Genomic DNA, 14921 nt, shown 5'->3' with positions numbered 1-14921 from the left:
TTTCAGTTCAGGGGTACATTTGCAGGTTCGTTGTATAGATAAACTCGTGTCATGGGGATTTGTTATACAGATTATTTCTTCATCCAGGTATCAAGCCTAGTACCCATTAGTTATTTTTCCTGATTGTCTCCCTCCTCCCACCCTCCACCCTCTGCTATGCCCCATTGTGTGTTGTTACCTTCTATAGGTCCAATAAGTCATTTTTATTTCCCTGTTTGATCCATGAACTATTTAGAAATATGTTGCTTAGTTTTTAAATGTTCAGAGGTTTTCCTTTATCTTTCTTTTATTGGTTTCTAGTTTGATTCCCTGTGATGAGAGAGATCACAATGTGTGATTTCAGTATTTTAAAATTTAGTAAAGTTTGTTCTGTGGCCTAGGGTATGGTCTATCTTGGTATATGTTGTTTGAATACTTGAAAAGATGGATACTCTGCTGTTGGGTGGAGTGTTTCATAATCTTGACTTGAACCTGCTGATTGATGGTGTTGTTGAATTCTTCTGTACCCTTGTTGATTTTTTTTGTATGGTTGTTCTATCAATTGTTGAGAGAGGAATTTTGAAATCTGTAACTCTAATTGTGGATTTTTCTATTTCTCCTTTCAATTCTATCAGATTTTGCTTTACATAGTTTTTAGTATGCTAAAAACTAGTTTTTGCTGCTTGATGCACCCACATTTAGAATTGCTAGGCCCTGTTGGTAAATTGACCCTTTTGTAATTACATAGTATTCCTGTGTCTCTGGCAATTTTCTCTGATGTCAACTTTATGTGATATTAACATAATCAGTTCTGCTTTCCTTTAATTACTGTTAGCATGATATATCTTTTTCCATCCTTTTATTTTTAACTTGCCAATATCTTTATATTTGATATGAGTTTCTTATAGATAGTATGTAGTTGGCTAACATGTTTCTTTAAATTTTTAATCCACTGTACTACTCTCAGTCTTTTAATTGATATATTTATATACTGTACATTTGATATAATTATTGACATTTTAGAGCTTGTCTCACATTTTATGTTTTGTTTTTGTTTTTCCTCTCTGTCTTTCTAAAAAAAATAATTGTGTGAGTACATAATAGGTGCACATATTTGTGTGTAACATGAGATATTTTGAAGTAGGCATGCAATGTGTATAATCACATCATGGTAAATGGGGTATTTATTCCCTTAAGCATTTATTCTTTGTATTACAAAACAATCCAATTATACTATTTTAGTTATTTTAAAATATATAATTAAATTATTTTTGACTTCTTTCATCTTCTCCATTGTTACTCTCTTTTTAGTTTCACTGATAGTTACCCTGTTGTGCTAAAAATATACTAGATCTTATTTATTTGTTCTAACTATATTTTTGCACCCCTTAACCATCCCACTTCCTCCCCACCCTTGCACTACCCTTCCCAGTCTCTGGTAACCATCCTTCCATTCTATGTGTTCAATTGTTTTAATTTTTAACCCCCACAAATAAGTGAGAACATGGAAAGTTTATCTTTCTGTGCCCGGCTTATTTCACTTAACATAATGACCTTCCGTTTCATCTCTGTTGTTGCAAATGACAGGATCTCACTATTTTTTATGGCTGAATAGTAATTCAATTTATATATATACCGTATCATCTTTATCCATTCATATGTTGAGGACACTTAGATTGCTTCCAAATCTTGGCTATTGTGAACAGTGCTCCAGAAAACACGGTAGTGTAGGTATCTCTTTGATATACTGCTTTCTTTTATTTGGGGAATATAACTAGGAATGGCATTTTCAGGTCATGTGGCAGTTCTACTTTTAGTTTTTTGAGGAGCCTCCAACTGTTCACCATAATCGTTGTACGAATTGATACTCCTACATCCAGTGTGTGGGGTTTCCCTTTTCTTCACATCCTTGTCAGCATTTGTTATTGCTTGCCTTTTGGATAAAAGCAATTTTAACTGTGGTGAGATGATATCTCATTGTGGTTTTTTGCATTTCTCCGATGAACAGTGATGTTGAGCATCTTTTCATATACCTGTTTTCCATTTGTGTGTCTTCTTTGAGAGATGGTTATTCAGATCTTTTGCCCATTTAAAAATCAGATTATTAGATTTTTTTCCCATTGATTTGTTTGGGCTTCTTATATATTCTGGTTATTAATCTCTCGTTAGATGGATCATTTGCAAATATTTTCTCCCATTCTGTGGGTTGTCTCTTCACTTTTTTGTTGATTGTTTCCTTTGCTGTGCAGAAGCTTTTCAACTTGATGCGATCTCATTTGCCCATTTTTGCTTTGGTTGTCTGTGTCTGGGGGACACTACTCAAGAAATCTTTGCCCAGTCCAATGTCCTGGAGAGTTTCCCCAGTCTGTTCTATTAGTAGTAGTTTCATAGTTTGAGGTTTTAGATTTAAGTCTTTTGATTTTTTATTTGATTTTTGTATATGGTGAGGAATAGGAGTCTAGTTTCATTCTGCATAAAAATATCCAGTTTTCCCTGCACCGTTTATTGAAAGACTGTCCTTCCCCCAAAGTATGTTCTTGGCACCTTTGTCAAAAACGAGTTCACTGTAGATGTATGGATTTATTTCTGGGTTCTCTACTATGTTCCATTGGTTTATGTGTCTGTTTTCATGCCAGTATCATGCTGTTTTGGTTACTATAGCCCTGTAGTATAATTTGAAGTCAGGTAATGTTATTCCTCCAGTTTTATTATTATATTTGCTTAGGACAGCTTTGGCTATTCTGAGTCTTTTGTGGTTCTATTTCTGTCAATGATATGTTGATACATATTGCATTGACTTTTAGATACTATGGATATTTTAACTCTACTTTCTTCCAATCCATGAACATGAAATATTTTTCAATTTTTTGGTGTCCTCTTCAAATTCTTTAATCAATGTTTTATAGTTTTTATTGTAGAGATCTTTCACTTCTTTGGTTAAGTTAATTTCTACAAATTTTATTTCATTTGTAGCTATTGTATTTTTTGTTTAAACGTTTATTCCTGATTTCTGGTGAGTTGAATGTTTTTTAGAATCCCATTTTTATTTATTTAGAGTGATTTTCAGTGTAGCTCTATGTATAGCTTTTTGAACATTGTTTAGTGTTTGCTCTAGGTATGACTCTTTCTCTCTCTCTCTCTCTCTCTCTCTCTATATATATATATATATATATACATTTTAATGTCATCATTTTATCAATTCCTATAAAAGGAACCATCCTGTATATTCCTTTACCTTTCCCAATTTATAATATAATTGTTTTAAATATTTACCCTACATAGAGCCACTTTAGACAAAGTTATGATTTTTAATTTAGCCTCAAACATAATTTAGAAGACACAAGAAGTGTAGGAAAGACTGTTGTATCTACCCATATTTTTGCTTACCATGTTCTTTCTTTCTTCTTGATGTTCTAAGATTCCTTCTTTTGTCATTTTTGCTCTGTTCAGTGAACTTCTGTGAACCATTCTTTTCGGGTAGGTCTGTTGGTGACAAATTATCTTAAGTCTTCTTTCATCTGGGAATGTCTTTATATCTTCTGAATGATATTTTTGTCAACTATAGGATATTGGGATGACAGTTATTTTCTTTCAGCACTTGAAAAAAATGTTCTACTTTCTTCTGGTCTTCATGATTTTAATGAGAATTCCACTGTCTTTTGAATTACTTTTTCTCTACTTTCATTGTGTCATTTCCCTCTCATTTGCTTTCAAGATTTCTCCTTGGCCTACAGTTTTCAGAATTTTGACTACTTTGATGAACTACATTACCCTGATGTGTATTTGGGGAGGATTTCCTGTTTCAGGTGTACTCAGCTTCTTCAATCTGTAGGTTTATATGTTTTACCAAATGTGAGAAGTTTTCAGCCATTATTTCTTTAGGTAGTTTTTTTGTTGTTGTTGTTTGTTTGTTTGTTTGTTTTTTTAGGCCCACCCTCTCTTTCTCCTCTCCTTCCAGGACTCTGATGACTTGAATGTTATAACTTTTACTTTAGCCCACAGGTCTATGAGGTTCTGTTTAATTTTTACTTTTAGTCTATTGCCTCTCTATTGTTCACATTGGGTAATTTCTATTTTTCTGTCTTCCAGATCACTGATGCTTACCTCTCCCACATCCATTATTTTGTTGTTACCATCTACTGAGTTTTTAAATTTTTGTTTATTATGTTTTACAGTTCTAAAATTTTTACATGATTCTTTTTCATAGCTTCTTTATCTTTAATGAGACTGCAAAAATTTTCTATTTTTTAAAATTTGTTTTGAGCATGTTCACAATGGCTTATGAAAGCATCTTTACTGTGGCTGCTTTAAAATCTCTGTAAGTTAATTCAAACAGCTGTCATCTTGGCATTGGCATCTATTGATTCCAATTTTTCATTTGGTTTGATATCAGCCTGGTTCTTTGTGTGATGAGTGAATTTTGACTGAAACCTGCACCTTTTGAATATTATATTGTATGACTCTGGATCTTATTTAAGTTTTCTGTCTTAGCTGATCTCTTCTGGCACCATTTCTGCAGGGGAAAGGAAGGGGCTGCCTCCTCAGTGCTGGGTCAGAGAATCCAGACTGCCCACGTGGGCTCAGTTGAACTCTGGAAGTGGGGGCATCTGTTCCTGCTGGGCTGGGCAGAAGTTGGCTTCTCCCCACCCTCCACCCCACCCATCCCCACCTCCACTGATGTCTCTGATGCCTCCCTCGGTGGGGCAGACTGGAAGCCCTCATTATGCTCCCCACACAGCCTCCAATGACACTGCTGGGAGAAGAGCCTCCTCACTACTGCACATTGGTGAAAGCTGACTCTGCATTAGGCTTGCTCAGCCGCCACCCCAGCAGGGAGAGGGAGATGTGCCTGGTGACAGCCCAGTGAAGGTGGAGGTCTAGGCCCCCAACCTGGCCCTGGTTTCTGTGGAGATGAGTGGAGTAGAGCAGCTATTGCCTACAGGTGTTGTGTCTTGCTGGGCTGCCCATTCACTAGTTTTTTGGCCAGAAAGAGTAGGTTTTTGCTGCGACTTTGTTGTCTTTACCTGGTGGCATTTTTGGGTTGCAACTTTCCAGCTTCACATCTAGGATACAGGAGGAAAAAGGAAAACCCAGGAAGCTGACCTTCATGTCATTCTTTGAGTCTTAATGTTCCTAGCCAGTCTTCCTTCTTATTTTTATCTTTTATAGTCTGCTTATAGTCTTTATTTATGATTTCCAGGGTCTTTAACTGTACAGAGTGGGAAGATCAGGGAAAAGTATGTATTTCCCACATTCCTGGAAACAGAACCATTTTGGTTATTTTAAAGGAGTAGGAGAACCACATTTCTCAGCAGCTGTATGACCCTTGTCTGTACTCTCTTTGTAGGGAGATGTAAGCAACCCCATTTCATGACTATAGTCCACCCAGACGCCTATGAAGCCTCTCTGCACCTTCCTCTGTGATTGTGCTCCTGCGAACTGCAAGGGCCATCAGGTGCAGCTTTCACCTCACATGGGAGCAGTTTTCCCAGGGTTTGTTCAGGCTGAGGAAAACTTTATGAACTTTTTTGATTTGTATGTTTGCTCCTGTTTTTATATACTTTCCAGAGATAGGGTGAGAGTAAGAGTGAAAGTGAGAACATGTGGTGGGGGAAAGGAGGGAAGGGGAAGGAGAGAGAATGTATCAATCGGTTATCATGCTGTTGACAAAGACACTCCTGAGACTGGGTAATTTATGAAGGAAAGAGGCTTAATGGATTCACAGTTCCACCTGTCTGAGGAGGCCTCATAATCATAGCAGAAGGCAAAAAGGAACAAAGTCACATCTTACATGGATGATGGCAGGCAAGAGAAGGCTTGTGTGAAGGAACTGCCATGTATAAAACCATCAGATCTCATGAAACTTATTCACTACCATGAGAACAGTATGGGGAAACAACCTTATGATTCAATTACTCCACCTGGCCCTACCCTTGACACGTGGGGATTATCACAATTCAAGGTGGGATTTGTGTGGGGACACAGCCAAACTACATCAGAGAGGAAGAGGGAAAGAGGGAAACAGCGGATCATAGGAGCAGGCTTGGTGGGGTGCAAAGCCATGAAGATGAGCCAGGACAAGACGATGAGACCCATTGTGAGCTGTCTGGGTATCACATTCTTGGGGTTAGGCCCTGATGACAAGATTCAGTTGTTTACAGCAATCAGTGAAAGAGACACCGTGTCCCTGCTGTCACACTGTCATCTTCTGCCATCCCATGCCCACTTGGTATCCTTGTGTTCTTTCAAGTAGAGCTTTCGTTTCAGCAAACAGGAGCAGTCATTTTTTAAAAAATTAGCAGCTGAGTCCTTCTCCCACATTCTCAGGTGTTCAAGTTCAGATGTGGGGAGCAGTGCTTGGTGACTTGAAGGTCCCCGGGCTGGAGCACTGATGCACGGAGAGACCAACTGGAAATGTGCAAGAAACCTTGGCTTTGCTGTCAGAAACTTGCACATTTTATCACTTCCTAGTGTGTATCTTGAGCACAGGACTTGACCAGAAAATGGGTCTCATGTAGTCACATGTCACATAACATGATTTGGGAATATCTATGAGGTTGACGAGAAGTGCTGGGGAAGCCAGAGCTCTTATGGGAAAATGGGAGCTAGGGGGCAGGAGGACCAGGGCCCTGATCTTGGGCAAGACCCTTCAGTCCCAGTCCTTCTCTTGCTTCTGGGGGTCCTTGTGTCAACTTGTCTTTATATATCTGGTGGCCCCAAGACTCACTCCATCTCCAGGCCACATCCTTTGAGCCTGCATGCCTTTGGCTGCTAAATCTTCCCTCTGGATTTCTCTGTACTGGTTCCTGCATTGATCTCACTTGGGACTGAGTTCTGGTCTTAGGATGTTCTGGTTGAGGATGACCAGGGGCAGCCTCCTAGCTCTTTGGTCTTGGCACTGACCAGCTCCCTGCTTAAGACCCTGGCTGGCCTAGATCTGCTCCTCACCCTTGTCCCCTTAAAATCACAAGACCTATAGATTTGGAAAGGAGAGCTCTATTTCTTATAAAGAGTTGCAGCCTGCAGGTTGGCCACCCTACAGGTTGGGAAGCACAGACTCCAGCAGAACCAAAAGCAGGCACTTCGAAGATGGATGGATGAGATAGAAAGTTATGCTGAACAGGCTGGCTAAGAAGACACATTGAACAGGTTATAGGAAGAACTATGGATATTCACATTCACATATATAGTAAGCAAACATACACGTTATATAAATCCTGTGTTCACTTTGGAGTGGAGACTTAACACTTAAATGCATTAGAGTTAGGCTATACACATGAAAAGGTGACATGGAGGATGCAGAGGTGCCCTGTGTGCAGCCTTCATGGACCGGCCAGAGCCAGGCTGTGGTTCGTGATCTCTTATGAGGAGAAAAATGCTGGTTGGCTGTTGTTCTGAAACTGCAAAAAGGGGAGAGGGTCTGACTGCAGCATCAGGAGGTTTGTTGAAATCAGTGGTGGAGCAAGTCTCTCTTTCAAAAGCACTGGATTCTGTTTAACTCTTAAAAAATAAAGTCTAATGTAGTTAGTGAGGGAAGGGGTGTAATGAGGCATGTCCCACCTCTTGTCCTGTCATAGTTGGGAGCTCAATTTTTAAGACTTCTCTGGGGTCCCCTTGGCCAAGAGGAGGACTTTTCAGTTGGTTGGTGGGGGGGCTTGGAATTTTATTTGTATTTCTCACTCTCAAATGGTTTAATCAGCCCTAGGGGTTTGCCTATGGCCCAAGAACCAAAAGGGAATCAAACTAGATTAAACATGTTGCATTCACATTTAATTCACTTCAGGACATCTGCTGTCCTTATGTAGAGGAATGCCAATGGAATAATCTGGTTTAAATCCATAACTTTTCAATATCTGCAATATTTGAAGCTTTCACTTCCTAATACCCTGAAACCCTCGTGCCAAGTCTACTCTCATCTTCTGGTGACTCTGAAACACGCTACTCACACCGTCATACCATGAATCACATACTGAGTTGCCCCTGACACACTGTGGGTAAAATTGCCCCCGACATACTGTGGGTTACCTCCGACATGCTATGGGTAAATATCACGAGGTAAGAAATGAAATGGAAACCTAAGGGTTATCATGAAATACGCTGCAGGAATAAGTCTATTTGTGAGAAACTTTGCTGTGTAACCATGCAGAATTTTCTTTTCCTGTCTTCCACTTGACCACATATAATCTATTTCTGTGCCTTTTCCTCTGAGACCTGTGTTTACATGACCACTTTTCCCCTCATTTGAACCACCCCTAAACTGGAGCCTGCATCACTGATCCAGCATCTTCAATTGTTGCAAAACCTTGATATATACTACTTTTGTCCCATTAAGAAGTCTGGGCCATTAGCATTACAATGAATATCATCACCACCATGTGCTGGCATTTCCCACACTTTGCAGATATAAAGACTGAAGCTGGGGGGAAGAAATGGTGAAGGTACAAATTCAGGTGGAGTCCAGAGTTCTCCTAGTATGGATACTGGCCAACCAGAGCCTGGTATCTGTCTTCTTAGGAACAAGGAAGACTAGTAAGGCTGGGAAATAAACCTGCTCAGTGATATTCCTGAAACTGTGGCACTGCTGTTCTCCTCTGAACCCCAGCAGGTATCAAAGTACTCTTCCTTTACCAGCAATCTATAAGCCAAGGAACAGTTAGGAAAGAAAGTGGGTGAAGGTTGTCCCATGATTTCACTAAAAGTTCTTGTTCCAAAACAGTTCAATCATATCCCTTGGAAACTCAGGTTTGACAAGACCACATTACCTTAGTGGCCTGGAATCCACTATAGAACATAAAGCCTGGAGGGGTTAATAGCACCTTGCCTGGAAGAATCAGAAGATTTACAGCTCTAGGAAGTATTGGTTGTATCCATTATAAAGGAGTTTATTCAAACTGCGAAGTCTAAGGGACTACACCCCACAAATTTGTCTTCCCTTCAGACACCAGCTGCAGTTTTAGGTCCCCAGGGCCAGCATCACTTCATATCAGCTGGCTCGAATTTAGGGGTCACCACAAACTCCCTCGGATTGGATAATTCACTAGAATGACCCACAGATCTCAGAAAAGTATACTTGCATTACAATTTTATTATAGCATAAAGATACAAAATAGAACGAGCTAACAAAACAAACACAGGGAGAAGTCTGGGAGGGTTCCAAACATAACAATTCTGTCAACCTGGGGTGTGCAATACCCTCCCATCATCAAAGTGCAGCAATACACATAAAGTGTGGTTAACCAGGAGACTCACCTGAGCTTCAGTCTCCAGAGTTTTTATTATCATGCATCATGTGCATGATTAATTAAATCATTAACCACATAACTGAACTCATTTTCCAGCTGCTCTCCCTTCCAGGAGCTCAAGCTAATCTTGCATAGTTCAAAGCCCCAATCATCTAATCACTCAAGTGGTCTTCCTGGAGTAGTTAGCCTCCATACAGAATCCACTCATAGCATAAACTAGCAGGTGTGGTTCCAAGAGGCCCACTATGAATAGCAAAGACTACTACCAGAATATTCCAAGGCTTTAGAGATTACTCCTCAGGAGCCCAGGAGGGGGTACTAAGATTAGACCTCCCCTTAGAAAGATTATTTATTTACTACCCAGCCATGAACAGATAGTTTCATGAAGATCCTGAAATTCAGCCAGACTTGTTTTGGGGTTGAATCATGTAAGAAACGTTAAGTGTTGATACCTCCTGCCTTCTCTAAGGTGAGGGTATATTGTTGTCCAAAAATTAAGCCGAAAAACTGAAGATGAAATAAGTTAACTATTTCTCGGTCATCTTTGAATATGTATTTGTAAGCAGGATTATCCCCCAACTCAGACTAGTTAAAAAATACTGAGTTTTCTCAGAGATCTGATTTTCACATCACCAGTGCATATTGGTGACACTGACACGATGTCCAGCCCTGCATTCTGTGGGCATTTCCATGGCATGTTTCCACTGTTTATTTTATTTAATATCTTCTGTGAGGAGGGAAAGCAGAAGTTGGTGGCTAAAGGCTGAAATACTCTGTAGAACCTGAGTTCCCATGTGTGCTGAGGGAACACATTCATGCATGGGAGATGGAATGGTGACTATCAGACTTGGCCAGGCTGGACGTGAGGAGGCCACATGGCTTGTCTTGAGAATCCTTCCTCTGGAGAAGGACTGAATTATACAAAGCTACATAAAAACTCCCTAAAACTCCAGATCTGATTGTATTTTTAAAAATTCTTTCCCTCAGGATTTTTTGTTCACAGAATGATTTGAGCATTTAAAGTAATTATCTCACCGGGGATAGACATCAGGCAAATAATTTCGGATGGCAGGAGTCGATTGGGGAAGAATGGATGTTTGAGAAGGATCCTTTGTTGGAGTAAGAGAGAGCTGGGTGGAGATTTAATTTGATTTCCAAAAGGTATAATATTTGGAAATACTTTGTTGCTGTTATTTCTTAACCTCCACCCAGGCTGACAATGAGTTAGAGGAGCTGTGATTCTGTGCCTTAAGGATTCTATCCATGAGAAATTCATGGTATCCAGGAGTATCCTCAATCCTTACATGTACAAGCCTGGAAGACAACAGAGTTAATTCACTGCAATCATCCCTAAAGGTGACCCAGACACCCACTTTGTGTGTGCGCGTGTGTGCCTGCGTGTGTGTGCATGTGTGCATATGTATGTGTGTGTGCCTGTGTGTGTGCATGCATGCAGGCATGTGTGCATCTGTCTGTGCATGTGTGCACATGTGTGTGTGTACACGTGTGTGCGTGTGTGCACGAGGGGACAGACGGATACAGGCAAGAAAACAGGACACTGAACTGTGGTGCTAGGAAATAGAATCTGCTGCATGACAAATGGAATGGAAACGAAAAAAAACTCATGGAGTATTAGGTGTTTGTCATGCTAAGGATTCACGCTTGTTGGGTCTATTGCCCTCCTTTTGTATCTAATCTGAGTGATGGGCAAAGGGAGGTAAAACCGAAGCCAGCAGGAAGTCTCTGACACAGAGGTGAAGAAGCGGGTGGAGAGTGGAGCCTCACCATGGGGCAGGCTGGGTTGAAAGGGGTGTGGAGGAGAGCGAGGAGGATAGAGCTGCAGGGCGGTGGTCATCCAGGATGTGAAAAAGCTTTAGAGGGGAGAATGTTGGGAGGATTTTAAAGTTTCCTGTAAATTAAGAATTTTATTTCCCGCTTTGATTATTTTGTAAGAAATTGAATGCATGTTCCATTCATTTCTGCTGTATTTTTGTATGTTGCTGCCATTTCTTTGAACTCATGAGGAGACAGGACTGCAGGGCTCCCAGGGCTTCCACGGCTCTCAGGGTTACAGTGGGATGGGGCTGGGGTCCTGCGGGGTGGGGGTCTCTCTGCATGGCTGCATCTCTTATAATTTAAGAGGTTATTTCTATACATATGAGTTTCTCCACATTTTATTTATTTCTGAAACATCCAGAATAAATCCAGGGAATTGTGAGGCTGGACATGCCCCTCCAAAAAACCCTTTTCTCAGGAAATCCAGGATGTCCCAGGCATTTAGGATCAGCTCTTCTCCTCAGCCTGCTTTCTCTTTGAGGTCATGTTCTTGATGTTAGAAAAGTGACAGCTGAGGACTACAATTTCAATTTTGACTGGGAAGAAAAGGCCCAACGTGGGTTCTCAGACTACTCTTGTTTTGCCGCTAGCAGATGGGAGTGCTAGGATCGCACACAGTCCATAACCCAGCACCAGAGGCATGGGTGGTGCAGCGGGGTGGCGGCTGGGTTCCTGATGTTCAGAATGTGGTCTTGGAACAGACGATCCAGTCATGGGGGCTCTCAGACTGGAAGGGAGAGAGTCAGGGCTAAGTACACTCTGGGCTGCCAATTTGGGAATTGACATGGAGAGCCACGTTGAGTTCCGACTCACCTCCTGCATATCAGCCGGGGATAGTGTGCAGATGGCAGGTAGAGGGGCCTGATGGAATCTTCCGCAGGCCCTTACTTCTAAGTGGGAGCTAAATGGTGAGAACACATGGACGTATAGAAAGGAACAACACATACTGGGGCCAGCAGATGGTGGGGGGTGGGAGGAGGGACAGGAGCAGAGAAATAACTAATGATTACCAGGCTTAATACCTGGGTGAGGAAATAATCTGTACAACAAACCCCCGTGACACGCTCACCTATGTAACACACTTGCTTATGTACCCCTGAACTTAAAGTAAAAGTTAAAAAAAAGGAATCTTCCAAACAGAGCATCTGCAAGGTATCAGAGGAGGAGGTACAGGTACTGCGTCCTCTCTGTCCGGAGGCAGTGGGGTGAGGAAGAAGGGCTCGTGAGCTTCCTCCTGGCCTTAGGTGTCTATGATCCCTGCAGTCCCCTGACCCTGGGGAGCTCATATCTCCTAGGGAATCATGACTTAGTTGATAAAATGTGACAGAAATGAGTCTCACTTTTGAAATGTCCTTTTTCTAGTCCTGCTTTGGATCTAGTTAAGGGATCCAATCTGCTTGCACTGTCACGACCAACACACACTGATCCATGTCATTAACTTGATTTCACTTTAGCCGTCTATATGATTTCTCTCCAAACATAATCAGAAGTGTTCTTCATATTAAAAATAATGGAGAGTCAGGCCAGGTGTGGTGACACACACCTATAATCCTAGCACTTTGGGAGGCCAATGCGGGCAGATTGCCTGGGCAACATGGCAAAATTGCATCTCTACTAAAAATACAAAAAATTAGCTGGCCGTGGTGGTGCATACCTATAATTCCAGCTACTTGGGAGGTTGAGGCACAAGAATTGCTTGAACCTGGGAGGAGGAGGTTGCAGTGAGCTGAGATTGCGTCTCTGCACTCCAGCCGGGGCGGCAGCAAGAGACTAGAAGACTAGCACATTTGACTTTTTTTCTGCAGAGCTGGAATAATTGAGACGATGCGTGAGTGGAGTTTAACTCTGGCAAAACTTTTAGAAGCTATGATTTTAGTACTTAGCTTCTTTAAGGCACCACTCAACTGGGTCAATAGGTATCACATTTGCAGAGAAATCTCTGCACAAATAAAATCTCCAGGGTAATTGGTGTGCAAATTATCTTAAAAGATGTGTCAGCTTCTTAAATTGTATTTGCTCTAGGGGATTAAAGATTGCAAAAAAATCTATTTCTTCAGATCTATTCCCTGTCCTCAAATGAGTGCAGGGTATTCAAGCATTTGGCAAATTAAAAATATCTACATATACAGAATGAAGATAAAACTGAAACAAGAAAACAGTATCTTAGTATCTATTGGAGTTTATGTAGACAGTCCATATCAAAATGTTTTGGAAAATATAATGGATAATGATTCATAAAAATAAGGTAGTAGAATAATAGTTGAGTAGCTCTCAGATCATTCTTAATCTTGTGGTTGGTTTGTTGGCCTCTAGGTGATGGGCAAACGGTGACAGAATTTAGTTCAAAATAATTTTAAATTCCTAAAGTCAAAATTGATTTCCCATAGTTTATCTTACTAATCTCTGTGCAAATAAATTAGAAGGTAACCCACAATGTTATCCTAAGCTACCATAGTTGCATATGTCAATATATTTTGTTATATGACAACATACTTCCATTTTGAAACCTTTATTATATTTTGCTGGAAGGCTTAAATGTTAGATGATAATGTGATCCTAAGTATTATAAAAACCTGTATTCCCAGGAGAATGAACGCTGCATTCTACCGGTTCCAGAGGCCCCTGATAATAGTGGGATGAACACTCTGGATTGCTAGTGAGGTTACAAGAATCCTGAAGATGGTGGAAACAATACATTGGTAAGAAAGCCACAAGATATAGATTGTGAGGGAGTAGAAGGATGGATTCTGAAATATCGAGGAGGCAAGGAATGTGGCACAGAAGGGAGAGGAACCCAGGAAAGAATTATTTCCTATAGAGTGTATTTAATTGTAAAGGGCTTCTGTCTCTGAGCTGCGATTCCTCCTTGGAAGATGCCAGTGGAAAGGACAGTCTGCCCCAAACAAACATGTAACAAAATGGTCATAATGGAGGGGGGATTATTTTACGAATACATACACCTACATAGGGAAACACATCTAAATGTTAAATGGAGGAAAACATTTGGAGGCAAATAAAAGCAGACAGCAACAGGATATCGTGAAGAAAGCCCAGGTTTCAAAGCCAGGTGGACCTGACTCCTTTCAGCGCTCAGAGATGATGAGCAGATCACTAGTTGGTGACTGCAGGCAACAGTTACCTCGCCAGACCTCAGGTTCTGTATCTGAAAATGGGGATAATTGGTCAAGTATTGGTGGCTACAATGGTGGCAGAAATAGACATCAGACTGTCCATCTGCAGAGGGGTTGGACTAAACTTTAAAGCACATGTGAGCAGGCAGAGCCACGGCAGGTGGTCTCAAGTCTGTGTTCCTTCTCACTGGTGTCTTCAGTTAGAGGAAGCCCATCCAGTTACTCCTTGGCTTGTTTCTTCTGACAATTTAATATCTTAGAATGCAAGTGAGAAAGGACAGATTGGAGACCTGGAGTCGGGAAGCTTGGGGTACCATACCCATGCTGCTGTACAGCAATAATGGGGAAAGGAGGGAGGACCGGCCTATCTGTGTCCTGGACTCTCACAAAGCAGGTCCAGAAATATGAGAGATTCTCCGTGCAACTGTCCGGAGTAAGATATTGGCAGATCACTCAATGCAACCATGTGGAATTCGTCCCAGGATTCTAAAAAAGGTTCAATATTAGTAAATCTATAAGATGCTATGAAGTACTGCATCATAGACGTCAAAGGAGAAAGAGGGTATAACTATGCAAAAATGCTGAAAAGATGTCAAGAATAAGGCTCAGAAGGACAAAGGGATTGACTGATAACATACTGATCTGTAGCCATGTCTCCACATAGATGCCTCTAAAGACAATTCAAACCCCTGCTGTCTGTAAACACCTGGGTCTCCTCTCCTTAAAGGCAAGA

Source organism: Theropithecus gelada, chromosome 10 (assembly GCF_003255815.1).
Source record: "Theropithecus gelada isolate Dixy chromosome 10, Tgel_1.0, whole genome shotgun sequence".
Taxonomy (NCBI): domain Eukaryota; kingdom Metazoa; phylum Chordata; class Mammalia; order Primates; family Cercopithecidae; genus Theropithecus; species Theropithecus gelada.
This window is presented reverse-complemented; position numbering follows the sequence as displayed.